Source organism: Gopherus evgoodei, chromosome 11 (genome assembly GCF_007399415.2).
Source record: "Gopherus evgoodei ecotype Sinaloan lineage chromosome 11, rGopEvg1_v1.p, whole genome shotgun sequence".
Lineage (NCBI taxonomy): Eukaryota > Metazoa > Chordata > Testudines > Testudinidae > Gopherus > Gopherus evgoodei.
This window is the reverse complement of record NC_044332.1, coordinates 79,249,888-79,263,391: the sequence shown is the minus strand read 5'-3', so window position 1 is coordinate 79,263,391 and position 13,504 is coordinate 79,249,888.

The following is a 13,504-nucleotide window of genomic DNA, read 5'->3' as shown; positions in this document are numbered from 1 at the left end:
GTTACATAACTGCACTCAAAAACAAAACAATGTAAAACTTTAGAGCTATAAGTCCACTCAGTCCTACTTCGTGTTCAGCCAATCGCTCAGACAAACAAGCTTGTTTAACATTTATGGGAGATAATGCCACTCGCTTCTTGTTTACAATGTCACCTGAAAGTGAGACCAGGCATTCGCATGGCACTTTTGTAGCTGGCATTGCAAGGTAATTATGTGCCAGATGCGCTAAACATTTGTGTGCTCTTTCATGCTTTGGCCACCATTCCAGAGGACATGCTTCCATGCTCGTGATACTTGTTTAAAAAAATGCTTTAATTAAATTTGTGACTAAACTTGGAGGAGAATTGTATGTCCCCTGCTCCATTGTTTTACCTGCATTCTCCAATACATTTTGTGGTATAGTAGTCTAGGAAGACGACCCAGCACATACTGTTCGTTTTAAGAACACTTTCACTGCAGGATTGACAAAACACAAAGAAGGCACCAATGTGAGATTTCTAAAGACAGCTACAGCGCTCGACCCAAGGTTTAAGAATCTGAAGTGCTTTCCATAACCTGACCAGGATGAGGTGTGGAGCTTTCAGAAGTCTTAAAAGAGCAACACTCTGATGCAGAAACTACAGAACCCAAACCACCAAAAAAGAAAATCAACCTTTTGCTGGTGGCATCTGGCTGAGATTATGAAAATGAACATGCACTGTTTTGGATCGTTATCAAGCAGAATCCATCATCAGCATGGACGCATGTCCTCTGGAATGGCGGTTGAAGCATGAAGGGACATATGACTCTTTAGTGTATCTGGCACGTAAATACCTTGCAACGCCAGCTACAGCAGTGCCACGAGAACACCTGTTCTCACTTTCAGGCGACATTGTAAAAAAGGAGAGGGCAGCATTATCTCCTGCAAATATAAACAGACTTATTTGTCTGAGCAATTGGCTGACCAAGAAGTAGGATTGAATGGACTTGTAGGATCTAAAGTTTTATGTTGTTTTATTTTTGAATGCAGTTATTTTTTGAACATAACTCTACATTTCTAAGTTCAGCTTTCATGATAAAGAGATGGAACTACAGTACTCGTATTAGGTGAATTGAAAAATACTATTTCTTTGGTTTTTTAGAGTGCAAATATTTGTAATACAAATATAAAGTGAGCACTGTACGCTTTGTATTCTGCACTGTAATTGAAATCAGTATATCTGAAAATGTAGAAGACTGACTCATTGCTCACAGGAGGAGGGGAAAGTGTGTGTGGGGGCTGATTGGCTGTTTGTCCCCCAGGAGGCAGGGTGGTGGTGGGGGGCAGAGCTGCCCTTTGCAGTGGGGCCGGAGCTTCTGGACTCCTCCCAGAGAGCCCCAGCCCTGGCCGATATTCCGCGAGAGCTGGTGATGCTGCAGTGCTGACCATAGGCCCCACCGTGCCCGCCCCCGCCGGGTGGGTTACACCCCCCATCACGCACTGGGGGGCTGGGGCTTTGCCTTATGCGCTGGCCTGGCATGACCTGTCACTCACCTGTCACTGGATTGCGGTTGAGTCACGAGGCCCTGGGGGTCCAGAGCCAGGGGACTCCCTGAGGGGACCCACAGCAGAGAAAGACGTGCTAAGGCTCAGAGAGATGCGGCTCCAGGAGGCGGAGGGGATTAACCCCTGAGAGAGAGTGGACCCCCGAGAAGGGCTGTCACACTGAAAGGGGCACCCCCCACGGACCGCAGAGGGCCGAGAGTGGGCATGACCTGTGAGTCCGTGACAGCAAGTTATGTTGGCCCACTGCTTTAAAGATGTCTAACTTCTAGTAGCTGCTGTTTAACATCCTCTTGAGTTATGGCTGGAATAGAAAATGTTTCATCCGCATCATAGGCTATGACCACATCATCTGGCTTTTCCCCAGAAGAGGAGAAATTTTGAACACTTCGTCGTTTCAGCTTCTTATTGACAATTCTCCCACTTCCGCATAGTAACACATCAATACCACTGCCCAGGCACTTTGTGGTTGTTGTTATAACCAAGGGGAGTTTGTGCCATAGTCCTTGTCCCTTATGGCACCCTCCATTGGAGGTTCCCATCCCCTGCTCCTCTCAGCCCCTTGGAGAGGGGGAGCCCCTGGGGTTCAGACAGGGCACAGGTATCTCCCACACATAGGGTGCCAGGCTCAGAACGCTGCGTCTTCAGCGCTGCACACACAGGCCTCTAACCCTTGAGCCAAAGGGAAATGCCATTAGTCAGCACTACTAGTAGGTCTGTTATCCTCCCTCTGAGCAGCCAGTAGGGGGCACCATCCCTCTCACACAAAGCCAATGCGTCACAGCCTCGTCTCACTTGCCTCTCGTTCATCCTCTGTCACATTTAAAAAGCCCACCCTGCCAGGGCTGGGGCGTATCATTGGCGGTCCCTGGGCATCCCCTGCTATTTGGGCAGAAGCAGCTCACCACAGCGAACCCAGAGGGAAACAGAGAAACCTCCTGCTCTCTCCCTGCAGTGGGGAGGGTTACAGGCCCCTGGCTGTGTGGGAGCCTCCCTCTGCTGCGGAAAGCAGCAGCTCCCCGGTGCTGAGCAGTGCTGAGCACCCTCCCCTCCCATCTGCTGCAGTGTGTGGGTACTGGCTTTTTGTTCTGCCTTTGTACAGCACCTAGCGCAATGGGGTGCTGCTCCATGACTGAGGCTCCTAGGCATTTTGGCAATGCAAATAATAAATCATAAGTGGGGGACCCGATAGGGGACCTCCCCTACTGGACTGAGCCCAAGAAAGTGGTTAATCCTGCAGGATTGGTCCCGACAAGGCAACTCACCCCTCAGAATTGGGCCCGATATGGTGCCTCACCTACACGCTCAGGTAGGAAAAGTGACTCACAGTTCTTGGACAGAATCCCAATAAGGTGCCTCACCTGCAGAATTGGGCCCGATGAGGCAACACCACACAGGATCGGGCCCATCAAGCATGCGCCCTTCCCCCAGGTGTGAAAGTGCCCTACATACCTGCACTGCGCGCAAAGGGCCCGTTCTGCCCTGGGGGTGGGCTCCGGGGCACCCGACTGGCCCCGCAGCCCCTGACACCAGGGTGACGTGGTTTTGACAGCCAGAGGCTCGGCTGGGACGAGGTGCAGCCCCAGTTACCCCAGCACAGCCCCACTGCCCGCTGGCTCCCCCCCCAGCCCAGGGAGCAGAGCACGGAGCCCCGTCCTACCCCGGCGCTTTGACTGCTCTGGCTGCCACTGACGTCACCCTCGAGTTGCCTCCTGGCTTGATTCCCAGCCCCCCTTGATCCTGTCCACTAAGCTGATTAGAAAGGACGCGGACAGCGGCAGATGCCAGTTAAAGCGCCCGCATGGGGCCAGAGACATGGGCAGGGGCAGCAGGAGGCCAGCGCCAACGGGCATCCCAAGGCTGGATGATGCTTTGTCTTTGGGCCTGGTCCAGCTGCTGAGTGCCCCAGGAGCCTCCTGGGCTGTGCCAGGCACCAGCTCCTGCCCCCCCCCCCCGCATGCCCTTTGGGAGCTGCAGCACATTTGGCGAGGGCAGCAGGTGCAGCCAGCAACCACAGCCCCATTAGCCTCCAGGGCACGTGGAAAGAGCACGGGCAGCAACGGAGTGGTGAGGGGAAGGGCGGGAGCGAAAGGTGCCACATCCCTCCCTGAAGGGTTTATGGTCACTGCAATCGGCTGGGTCCTCCCTGGGGAAGGAGCTACCTTGCGTTTGCCCTTCCCTGCTGCCCAGGTCTGACAGTGTCCCCTGCTGGAGAGGTGAGGCACCAGCACCCAGCTGGGCCCTCCTGCTCACTAATTTTCCCCGAGCGCTGGCTGCCCGGAAGCCAGCAGTTCCCAGTGGGTGCCGTGGGCCGTAACATGCAGCATTTCAGTGTCCCTGAAAAAGCTGCCGTCCTGCTTGGCTGCCTGGTTCCCACTCTCTCCAAAGAGGCCAAGAAGCGAACATGCCATGGAGGCTGAGCTCCCCTCTCCTCGGTAGCGGGGGAGTCTCCTGCAGGGTCCAGTCCTTTGTGGCCTTCGGCAGCCCCGTCCCTGCTCTGTGCCTCAGCTTCCCCACCTGTACAACAGAGATGATGACAGTGACTCACCTGGCACCCAGGGGATTGGCTGCACAGTGCCTTTGCCATGACCAGTGCTAGGTCCATGCGAAGGTTTATTGCTAGGGCACAGCTGGAGTTTGCTTTCACAGCCCGGTGAGCTTCGCAGCTCATTCTCTGGCACTGCCAGCCGGGGCCGATGTTCAGCAGTGAGGGATGCCTGGGAGGCAGTCGCTCACCAGCCAACCCCACACAGCCCAGAAAACCAGGCACTTGCTGCTTCTGGCTTCCCCTACCCTCCCTGTGTAATGGCAGCGCCCACACGGAGATGCCCAGCCAGGCCAAGAGAGTGCAACGACCTCATTATCGCTCGGGGGCAAGAGGCGAGACCCGACTATCAGACAGTGAATCGTGGTGAAAAGTCCATGACAAGGTGTCAGGCCCAGAGCGCTCGCCTGGGGACATGATTTCACATTCAGGCCACGTTCAGATAAACTCCAGGGCCGGGCTCCATTGGGGAGAAGGCAGCGCTGAAATCCAGGCAGAGGGAGCAGCTGACTTGCTGGTGCCACCCCTTAGGACACACCTAGGAAGCAGAGAAATGGCCTAAATACCTCATGTCTTTGGCTGTGCCTCCGGGAATGGGGGCCCAGGGGTTCGGTTATTTCCTGTGCTGGGGAGAAGGGGCAAAAAGTCTCCTGCTGGAGTGGATCTTGGTGCCCGGTCTGTGCCTGCGTGTAGATGCCAGCTGTGGGGGGACAGGTCGTGGGAGGGAGCGGAGCAGCCTGAGCGCCTTCCTTCCGCTAGATTGAGGCAAAATAGTGAGGAAAAAAAAGGTGAAAATTGGAAAGGAAGGTTTTAAAAAATGGAACTGGAAGGGGCTGCTCAGCTATGTCGTGTTCCTGCAGCCTGCTCTCCACTGAGCCGCACGGCCTGCCTCACCCAGCCCTGCCCCTCCAAATCCCCTTGTGCCCCGCCCCAGCCCCCTCTGTGCCCAGCCTCCTGGCCCAGCCCCACCCTGGAGCATTGCAGGTTCCTGGATCCAGGGCCCTGGATGAGCCAAGTCTGATGGCACCTGGCACAGGCACAAGGGGCTGTGGAGAGTGAACCCTCTTCTCCCACGGCCAGGGCCGGCGCTACCATTTAGGCAGCCTAGGTAATTGCCTAGGGTGCCAGGATTATTCGGGGGGCAGCATTTTGCAGGGGGGTGCGGCAGGCGGCTCCAGTTGACCTGCCGCAGTCGTGCCTGCAGAGGGTCCGTTGGTCCGCGACTCCGGTGGAGCTGCCACAGGGATCACTGCAGCAGCTCCACCGGACCAATGGACCCTTCACAGGAATGACTGCGGCAGCTCCACCAGAGCCGCAGGATCAGTGCGGGGGGAGGCGAAATGGCCGTGCGCCTAGGGCGCGAGAAACCCTGGCGCCAGTCCTGCCCACAGCAGGGCATTGGCAGGCCCATGGGTAGCCGCTGGCTGCGCTGGGGGAACATGCCATGGTTGCTGCTGCTGCATGAGGACTGGAGGCAACATTTACCCCAGAGCCCTGAGCTTGGCATGGCAACTGGTGCCCATCGATCAGCCGCTTACCAGGAGTTTGCTGACAGCAGGGGACGGGCGCTGCAACCCCTTCCCTCCTCCTCGGGGCTGGAATCGCATCAGACTTGGGCACCGGGAGGGAGGGAGCTGCTCTGAGCGGGGCCAATCTGCTGTCTGCAAGGGGAGCTGGCTAGGAGCGCCGGTTCTGCTGACTAAGCCCCTGCTGAACAGCCTCCGGGACATCAGAGTGACCCTGGATTGCGAGCTCTGGGTCCCTGGATCCTTCCCCCTCCTGCTAATGCTATTTCACTTGGCAGCTCCAGCAATCCCTTGGAGGCTGGCAGGAGCATGAGCAGACTCTGGGTCAGCTGGCACCTGCAGCCCCAGCCTGGGTCCTTACTGCCCAGTCTCCCCAGAGCCCCCATCTTGTCGGCAGGGACAGGCCAGGGTGACGCCGGCTGGCTTGAAAGAGGAGAGACACTTGGTCCCTGCCAGGAGCAGCAGGTTGTCTCTCAGCGGGGGGTGGAGTGAGGATGATTCTGCTCACTACAGCCTGGTGCGTGCACCCAGCACTGAAACCCACCCTCAGGCGGGGTCTGATGTTCGGGTCAGCTGGGGCCGGGCCTTGCTCGGTTCAAACAGGCACATGCTAAGAGTGGACTGCAACCTGCGACGTGATCAGACACTGCCCCTCACAGCCCCAGAGCGCCAAGGGCTTCACAAAGCAGGGTCAGGATCATTCCCCATGGGTGTGTGGGGGAAACTGAGGCACAGAGAGGGGCAGTGACTTGTCCAAGGCCACCCACTGAGTCAGTGACAGAGCTACGAAGTCCTAACCCTGTGCCCTATTGACTGGCCCACGCTGCCCCTCTGCACCCAGAGCCCCCAGCCGTCTCACCTCTATGCTGGCCCTGCGTGGAGCCAGTGGGGGCCAGGATTTCACCCTGTGGTCTGATGTGGTACCACCTGGACCACAGAGCCTTCTGCGCTGCCTCTTGGCACTTGAGTGGCTCATTACTATTCCCTGGGATGGACTTGCCCGCCCTGAGAAAGCTCCAGTGGCTGCAGACGCAGCAATGCCAGGGGCTGTGAGCCCATCCCACTGGCATCCCGCCTCCTCCATCGGCTGCCCCATGGTACAGAGCCCGGTGCAAGGGCTCTGTCCTGAGATTCACATCCCCCCTGTGGGATCAAACCTGGCTTCCTCTGTAGCCATGACCACCCCTCACAGCCATGCCCAGCGAGGACAAGGACTCCAAACCAAGACAGATTGTCACAGGCCCTGGGCCCCGCCTGGGGAACTCCCTGCCACTAGAGAGATGGGATCATGTGCTTTCGACCTCAACTCACCCCTGCGACTGGGCTTCCCCATAGTAATAACCATCATCATCTCTAGGAGCTAATCACCAGGCTGTTTACTCCTGCCGCCTGCGAAGGGAGGGAGCGAGTGATTGTTCTTCCTTCTCATGCATTTGGGAGCCACTCAGACACCACAGCCGGGGAGGGGGGCAGAGAAATGCCTAATTAGCAGGTGCCTGCATGCTGCTCACTCTAGTAACTAGGCCATTATGCCGTTAACATGGCAACGAGGGATGCTCCTGTAGGTACTCCCCATCCGAGGGACCCTGCTCGGGGCTGAACAGTCAGAGCCTGGAGCAGCCCCCCATCCACGCACCCCCCCCGGCTGTCATAGTTACCATGCTGCAGAGGCATCCCGCGTTCTCCATTAGCCGCTGACCCCGCCGTGGCGAGCTCTGCCCTTTTCAGTCACCAGCTGACAGCTCTAAATAGACTGCACCAAAATCCGACCAATCAGCAGGCCGGTGCGCCCCGTGCCATGTGCAATAAGCCTGATTCACAATTTTTTATCAGGAATTCCTAATAAGGTCCCCACTCAACAATTAGCTGCAGCCGGTCGCCGAGGGGAGGGGAAGGGATCCACTCCGAATATCCCAGAGCGGATCAGAAGGGGGGCGGGATGGGTGATGGATTTTGGGGAGAGAGGGAGTCATTTTCACCCACCCCAGCCTGCCCTGTCAGGTTCCCCTGCATCTGTTTGCTCCTTTGTTTGGCACATCTGTCTCGCACATCTGGTTTCAGCCACAGGCAGTAGCGTTGGTAGCCCCAGTTGGCTTAATCAGAGATCATTGAAGTAGAAAAACACCCTTAGCTGCTATACGTTTACTGCTGTTCTTCTGGGATTTAAGTCCCTGCTAGCAAGGAATTATCAAGACGTGGAGAAGGGAAAACAGCAATTTAGAGCAAAGTGTCTGCTCTTTTTCCAGGGCCAAAGGCTTTTGTAGACAAAACATGACCGGCCGTCACAACTATTATAACTCTATAAAGGATCTCATGTTGTCCAGGGTTGCTTTTGCTTTTTAAAGTCCTCTCGCTCCATTGTGAAAAGAAAGAACAATAGTCTATAATTCTGTAGGGCCTACAAAAACACAACATCTCACTCCTGAACAAGCACAAAGCCCAGAGCTGGGCCGCTATTTGTCACCGATGCCGGAGGCACAAAGAAAGATATTTTGCCCTGATGAAGAGCAGGATGCATTGCAGCAGAACAAAGAGAGTCCTCTTGGGTTTAAGCATCATTCAAACCTCAGGAGGGAGTGAACAACTGTAGCCGTTTGCCAGATAGAAACGTGAAAAACAGGTGGAGGCAGAGGGGAGGGGATATATGAGGGCACAGAAGAGTGATCGCTGTAGTGCCCCCATTATTACCCTCTGTTTACACATGTTCACAGTTCTCTGAAACATTCACCTTTCCATGCACAGGGTCTGACTGAAGCCAAGGGGAAGCTCTGCACCAGACCCTTCATCGCTGTGCACCGCGCAGGGGCTTTTCCTCCACTGCGGCTCGAACATAGCCCACATGGTACAGAACTGTCCAGACTCACCCCCACTTCATCAGTGTTTGGCCTTATTGACAAACATGAACAATAAGAGAACAGAGAGGCCACTTCTGACGTTCTCCTGGGGGTGGGCTGCTCCAAAGGCTCCTCCTTCTGGCTTGCTCAGCCCACACCCTAGATCCTCTCCCTCCAGAGAGCCATGCCCAGAGCTGGGTAAGATAAGCCACCTGCCTCGGAGAGTCAGCAGGCTCCATTTAACCGTTTCTCAGGTGGATCGACAGGGTGGGGGTGGCAGACAAACACGGTCAGGCTGGTGTCGTTTTCATAGGCTACAAGCAGGCTGACTAGAGTTTGTTTCTGGCATGAACAGAGCCCCCCAGTGGGCTACGGAGGCCTGTGTGTGGCCAGAGACAATAAGAGATTCCTCAGTTTTAAAGCCAGAGGGACAGTTATGAGCATCTGGGCTGACACAGGCCAGACAACCACCAGTCCCACATGTCTACGAGTCTATAATAAGGCTCTTCGAAACTCTTTAGTTTTGTCCATCCACACTGCACTCTGATGGCTACTGCACACTTGGGAAAAAGGCAATCTTTGACAAAGAGCCAGCACACACACACACACACATTCGCACGCACACACACGTGCACACACACACCACACACACCTTCAGCGGCAGCGTCAAAGCTGGGTGGGATTTTTTCCACAACATATTTTTTTCAGCAGAAAATGCCAATTCACCAAGTTGGAGCCTTTTGTGGGAAAGGGCCATTGAACTGATACTTTGGTTGGGAATGTTTCCCAGGTCTGGGTGGAGAGACCCACCCCAGGATATCCCTAGTGACTGGGCCAGAGCATCAGCCTCTTTCTTGCTCGCTTGCTTTATCTCACACACATTTTCAAAAGGCCTCGGTTCTGCTCAGTGCAGACAGAACTAAAACATTTCAAAACCTCACCATTTTCCAGGCTCTGGAATTCTTGCTTCCTGGCCAGCCCCAATCTCACTAAACACCCCGGAGAAGCCGCCCCAAGGGGAACCAAAGCCAGGCAGGAACGGACATGACTTTTTTAATAGATCTAAACCGAAATAGAAAAAGAGGGGGAAAATCCCACCTTTTCAGGCCCTGCTGATCCCCCATAAAGACCCAAAGTTTGTAAAAATCCTTGGCGAGCCCCCTGTGGGGTGGCCCCAAGCCACATAACATGTGTTTTGCTGATTTCCAAGACCCACCCACCCCTTGGACCACTTTGTGACAATGAAACGAACAAGCCACCTAAAGGCCCCTCCCCCCACTGCTCCCTAATGCATTATGTAATTTATGGACAGCCCCTTGAACACGGGGACCCCACCTTACTCACCCACGCTGGAGCTGCAGGATCAGGCCCTAGCTAGGTGCCTCTGACTCCCGGCCTGCAGGCGGGGCTCAGGTTGGCTGAGCTCCTGCTCCCCAGAGCCCTGGCCACGTGCCCTGCGTCTGGCTTTTAATGACACTGAACTGCCACTGCCAGAGTCACAGGTGGTTGGAGGAAACCTTCAGGTCACCCCCTAGGAAGAGCCTGGTTGTCCCTCCCCACAGATGGCCTGTGAAATCTAGGAATGGGAAGGGCAGGTCAGATCAGCAGGGTCAGGGCTGCCTGCTCTGCCAAGACAATGTTGTTCCCAGCGGGCGCTGGCTGCCTCCAGGGATGGGGGATCCACCGCTCACTGCAGGGAAACTATTCCCCAGGCCCAGGCCTCGTGCAGTAGGGCTGGGAGCCCCTCGGGGACCTGCCATCTGGATAGGGACATGCCTTCCCTCTGCAGTGACCTCTCAACAGACACCACCTCGGGACCTCCCATTCCTCTCCCTTGGGCCTGTCCCCCTGCCTAGCGCTCCCGGCCCAGCGTGGCGTCGTTAAGGGGGTGTAACGATGCGGTTCTGGCGGGACCCAACTGAGGTGCCAGTTCAGGACCAATTGCTTAAAACAGGGCAGTCACAGCCCCAAGCTGGGGTTTTTCCACCTCTAAGGCAACCAAGCCAGACAGACAAAGAGGACTTCGGTTTCACCCCACTGGCTAACCACAAGTCACACAAGCAATTCCCTTAGACACTCCAGTTACCCAGTATCACCACCAGTCCCACTCATCCTGGGGATGAATGGTTATGAAAACCAACACCCCAGTAAAAGAAAACGGTTCTCTCGATCCCAAAGAATCAAGCCCCAAAACCCTAAATCTAAAGGTTTATTCACAAAAGGAAAAAAATATAGATGAGAGCTAGAATTGGTTAAATGGAATGAATTCCATACAGTAATGGCAAAGTTCTTAGTTCAGGCTTGTGGCAGTGATGAAATAAACTGCCGGTTCAAATCAAGTCTCTGGAGAACATCCCCCACTGGGATGGGTCATCAGTCCTTTGTGCAGAGCTTCAGTTTGTAGCAAAGTTCCTCCAGAGGTAAGAAGCAGGACTGAAGACAAGATGGAGATGAGGCATCAGCCTTTATAGTCTTTTCCAGGTGTAAGAACACTTCTTTCTTCTTACCATGGAAAATTACAGCAAAATGGAGTCTGGAGTCACATGGGCAAGTCCCTGCACTTTGCTGGGTTACAAGGTGTATCTGCCTTCTCTCCATGGGTCAATTGTGTAGCTGATGGTCCTTAATAGGCCATCAAGCAGGCTAGGCAGAGCTAACAGCAACTTGTCTGGGATGTCTCCCAGAAGCACAGCACAAGTTTGAAGTAGAGACAGTACAGAGCCAATATTCATAACTTCAACTACAAAAATGACACATGCACACAGACAGCATAATCATAACCAGCAACCCATAACCTGGTCTTAGACACCTTATATGACCCCCTTTACATAAGATTTGGTGCCACAACAGGACCTTGGTTGCAACCATGTTCTATATGGTCCCAGATTATATCAATAACGTCACAGGGGCTCCCGCAGGATCAGGTGCAGGGCGCTGCATTGCAGCACGAGCTGCTGCAAATGAACCCAGACGCTTCTGAGAGGCCGTTTGCGTCTGCAAATACACCTGGAGCCGGGCTCAGGGAGTCAGCTTGGCTCAGCAGCCTCCAGGTTGTCCTCGGAGTCAGGCACGCACACGCTTGCCCAGCGTCTGTCCAGCCCACATTGCACTAAGCCGGGGACAGCTGTGTCAGCCTAGTCCCAGAAGGTGTGCCCCTCCCAGAGGAAAAGCTGCTGGAGCACAGGCTCTGCCAGCCTGGTCTGTAACCCAGCATCCATCTGGAGGGATCTGAGTACCGGGCACAAAGCAGCAGCTGCTGTGGTCAAGCCGCTTCCTCTGCTGCTTGTGTGGATGTTGCTCTCTCTCCGGTGGCTTGAGATGGGAAGTTTATTCAAAAGCAGCAGCCTGGCCCACCTGTCACCACTAACACCCCCTCCCCCGCAAAAAACCACCCTCCCATCTTTCATCAAGGCCTTGTCTGCACTGGGCAGGGACTGGCCACCACTGTTGGCTCATCCACGGGGCAAGGTCCTAGGCTAGACAAAAAGCCATGCCCTCTTCCCCTCTCCCCAGCCATTTCAGCTACTGGTTTGTGAGCATTTCCACTTCCTGGGCCTCAGCCCCTGCACAGCAAGCAGGGTCAGCAGCCCAGCCCTGACCGTCAGACTCCAAGCCCAGACGAAGGCCTCTCCCGCTGCCCATCACTGCTCTGCACTGTGGGCCTGGCTGGGGTGCAGGTCAGCTGCCTGCTCATCGGTCAGTTCACTCTTCTGGATCCCAGCTCAGCTCGGAGCCAGTCTCTGCGGTGGGAACTGTTTTTTTTCTCTCTCCCCCATTCGCCTTTGCTTCCCAGAGTGGCAGCCACCCTGGCCGTGCTAGAAAACCAAGCCCCACGACAGCGCGGCAGAGGAAAAGGTCGAGGGGCAGGAACGCGGAGGCGTATGGGGGAACAGGTGGGAGATGGCCTGGGAGCAAAGGTTTAAGCGGTGCGAGGGTGCCGGGGTAGGTGGGAAGACGACCTGGCCTGGCAGAACGTGTGTACAATGAATGGCAGCTGTGCATGGGACGCCAGCCGGGCAGGGGGATATGCAGTGATGCCTTTTGTAGCCCCCCTGCCCCAATCTGATGGCTCTGCCCGGAGAAGCCACCTGTGTCTCTGTGCCAGGCCTGCTGCCGCTCAGCGCTTTCCCCCCGCATGCAGCGCTGGGCCTGTTCCAGAACCTGCTGCTTAATAGAGCAGATTTCTGCACTGCTGGCGTCTCATTGCATAGTCCGTGTAATCAACCGCCCGCTCGCCATGCCAAGGGGGGCGGGGAACGGAGGACCAGGGGAGGGGAAGAGGCTCATTGATCAGAAGACAGCACAAGTCAGGCTGAATGCAGCACGGAGCCAGGTTTCCAGGCAAGAGCTGGAGGAGGAGATGGCTCCCGGGGGGGAGGCCTTTCCTCACTCCTCAGGCAGGATGCATGGAGACCTGCTTCAGTTTGGCAACAGGCAGGGATCAGACAGCCCAGGTCCAGCCCTTACACCCTGGAGAGAGGGGAGGGCTGGTGGCCTCTGGGCTCCATTGCGCACATTGTCCGAGCAGACCAGAGAAATCTGCTCTAATGCCAGATTAAGCGCTAAGGCAGAGCCCTGATGGAAGGGGCGTGATCCAGGCCCAGCCTCCTGGGAAAACACAATCTGCCTTGAGAAAGAGGGTTTGGGGCTGAAGTTAGATTCATCAGCAGAGAGGTAACGAGCCAGGGAGCCATAAACATCTATTGATCTTGCGTCTATTTCTTCACCATGATATAACAGGCCCCCTCCATATGACCCCCTTGCTGATACAGTAACAAGGACACGAAGCTGCCTCTCTCCTCTTGCCCTGGTTAAAGCCTCCACACAGCTGCTATGGCTTTCACCCTAAGAGCCGGCTTCTGACACCTTCACTCGGCTGAGTAGCACCTGAGCCCTTCTGCTTCCAAAGGCCTCCTCGCAGAGTATGCTGTTAGCCAGCCTGCCCGGGGCAGCGTTCACCAGAGCTTGCAGTTGTGAATTCCTTGGGCCCGGAACGCTTCATTGTATGCTTGTACAGCACCGAGCACGGCCTGGGGGAGGGCGGTAAATGGGCTCAGCTTCATCGGCTGCAGCTGTA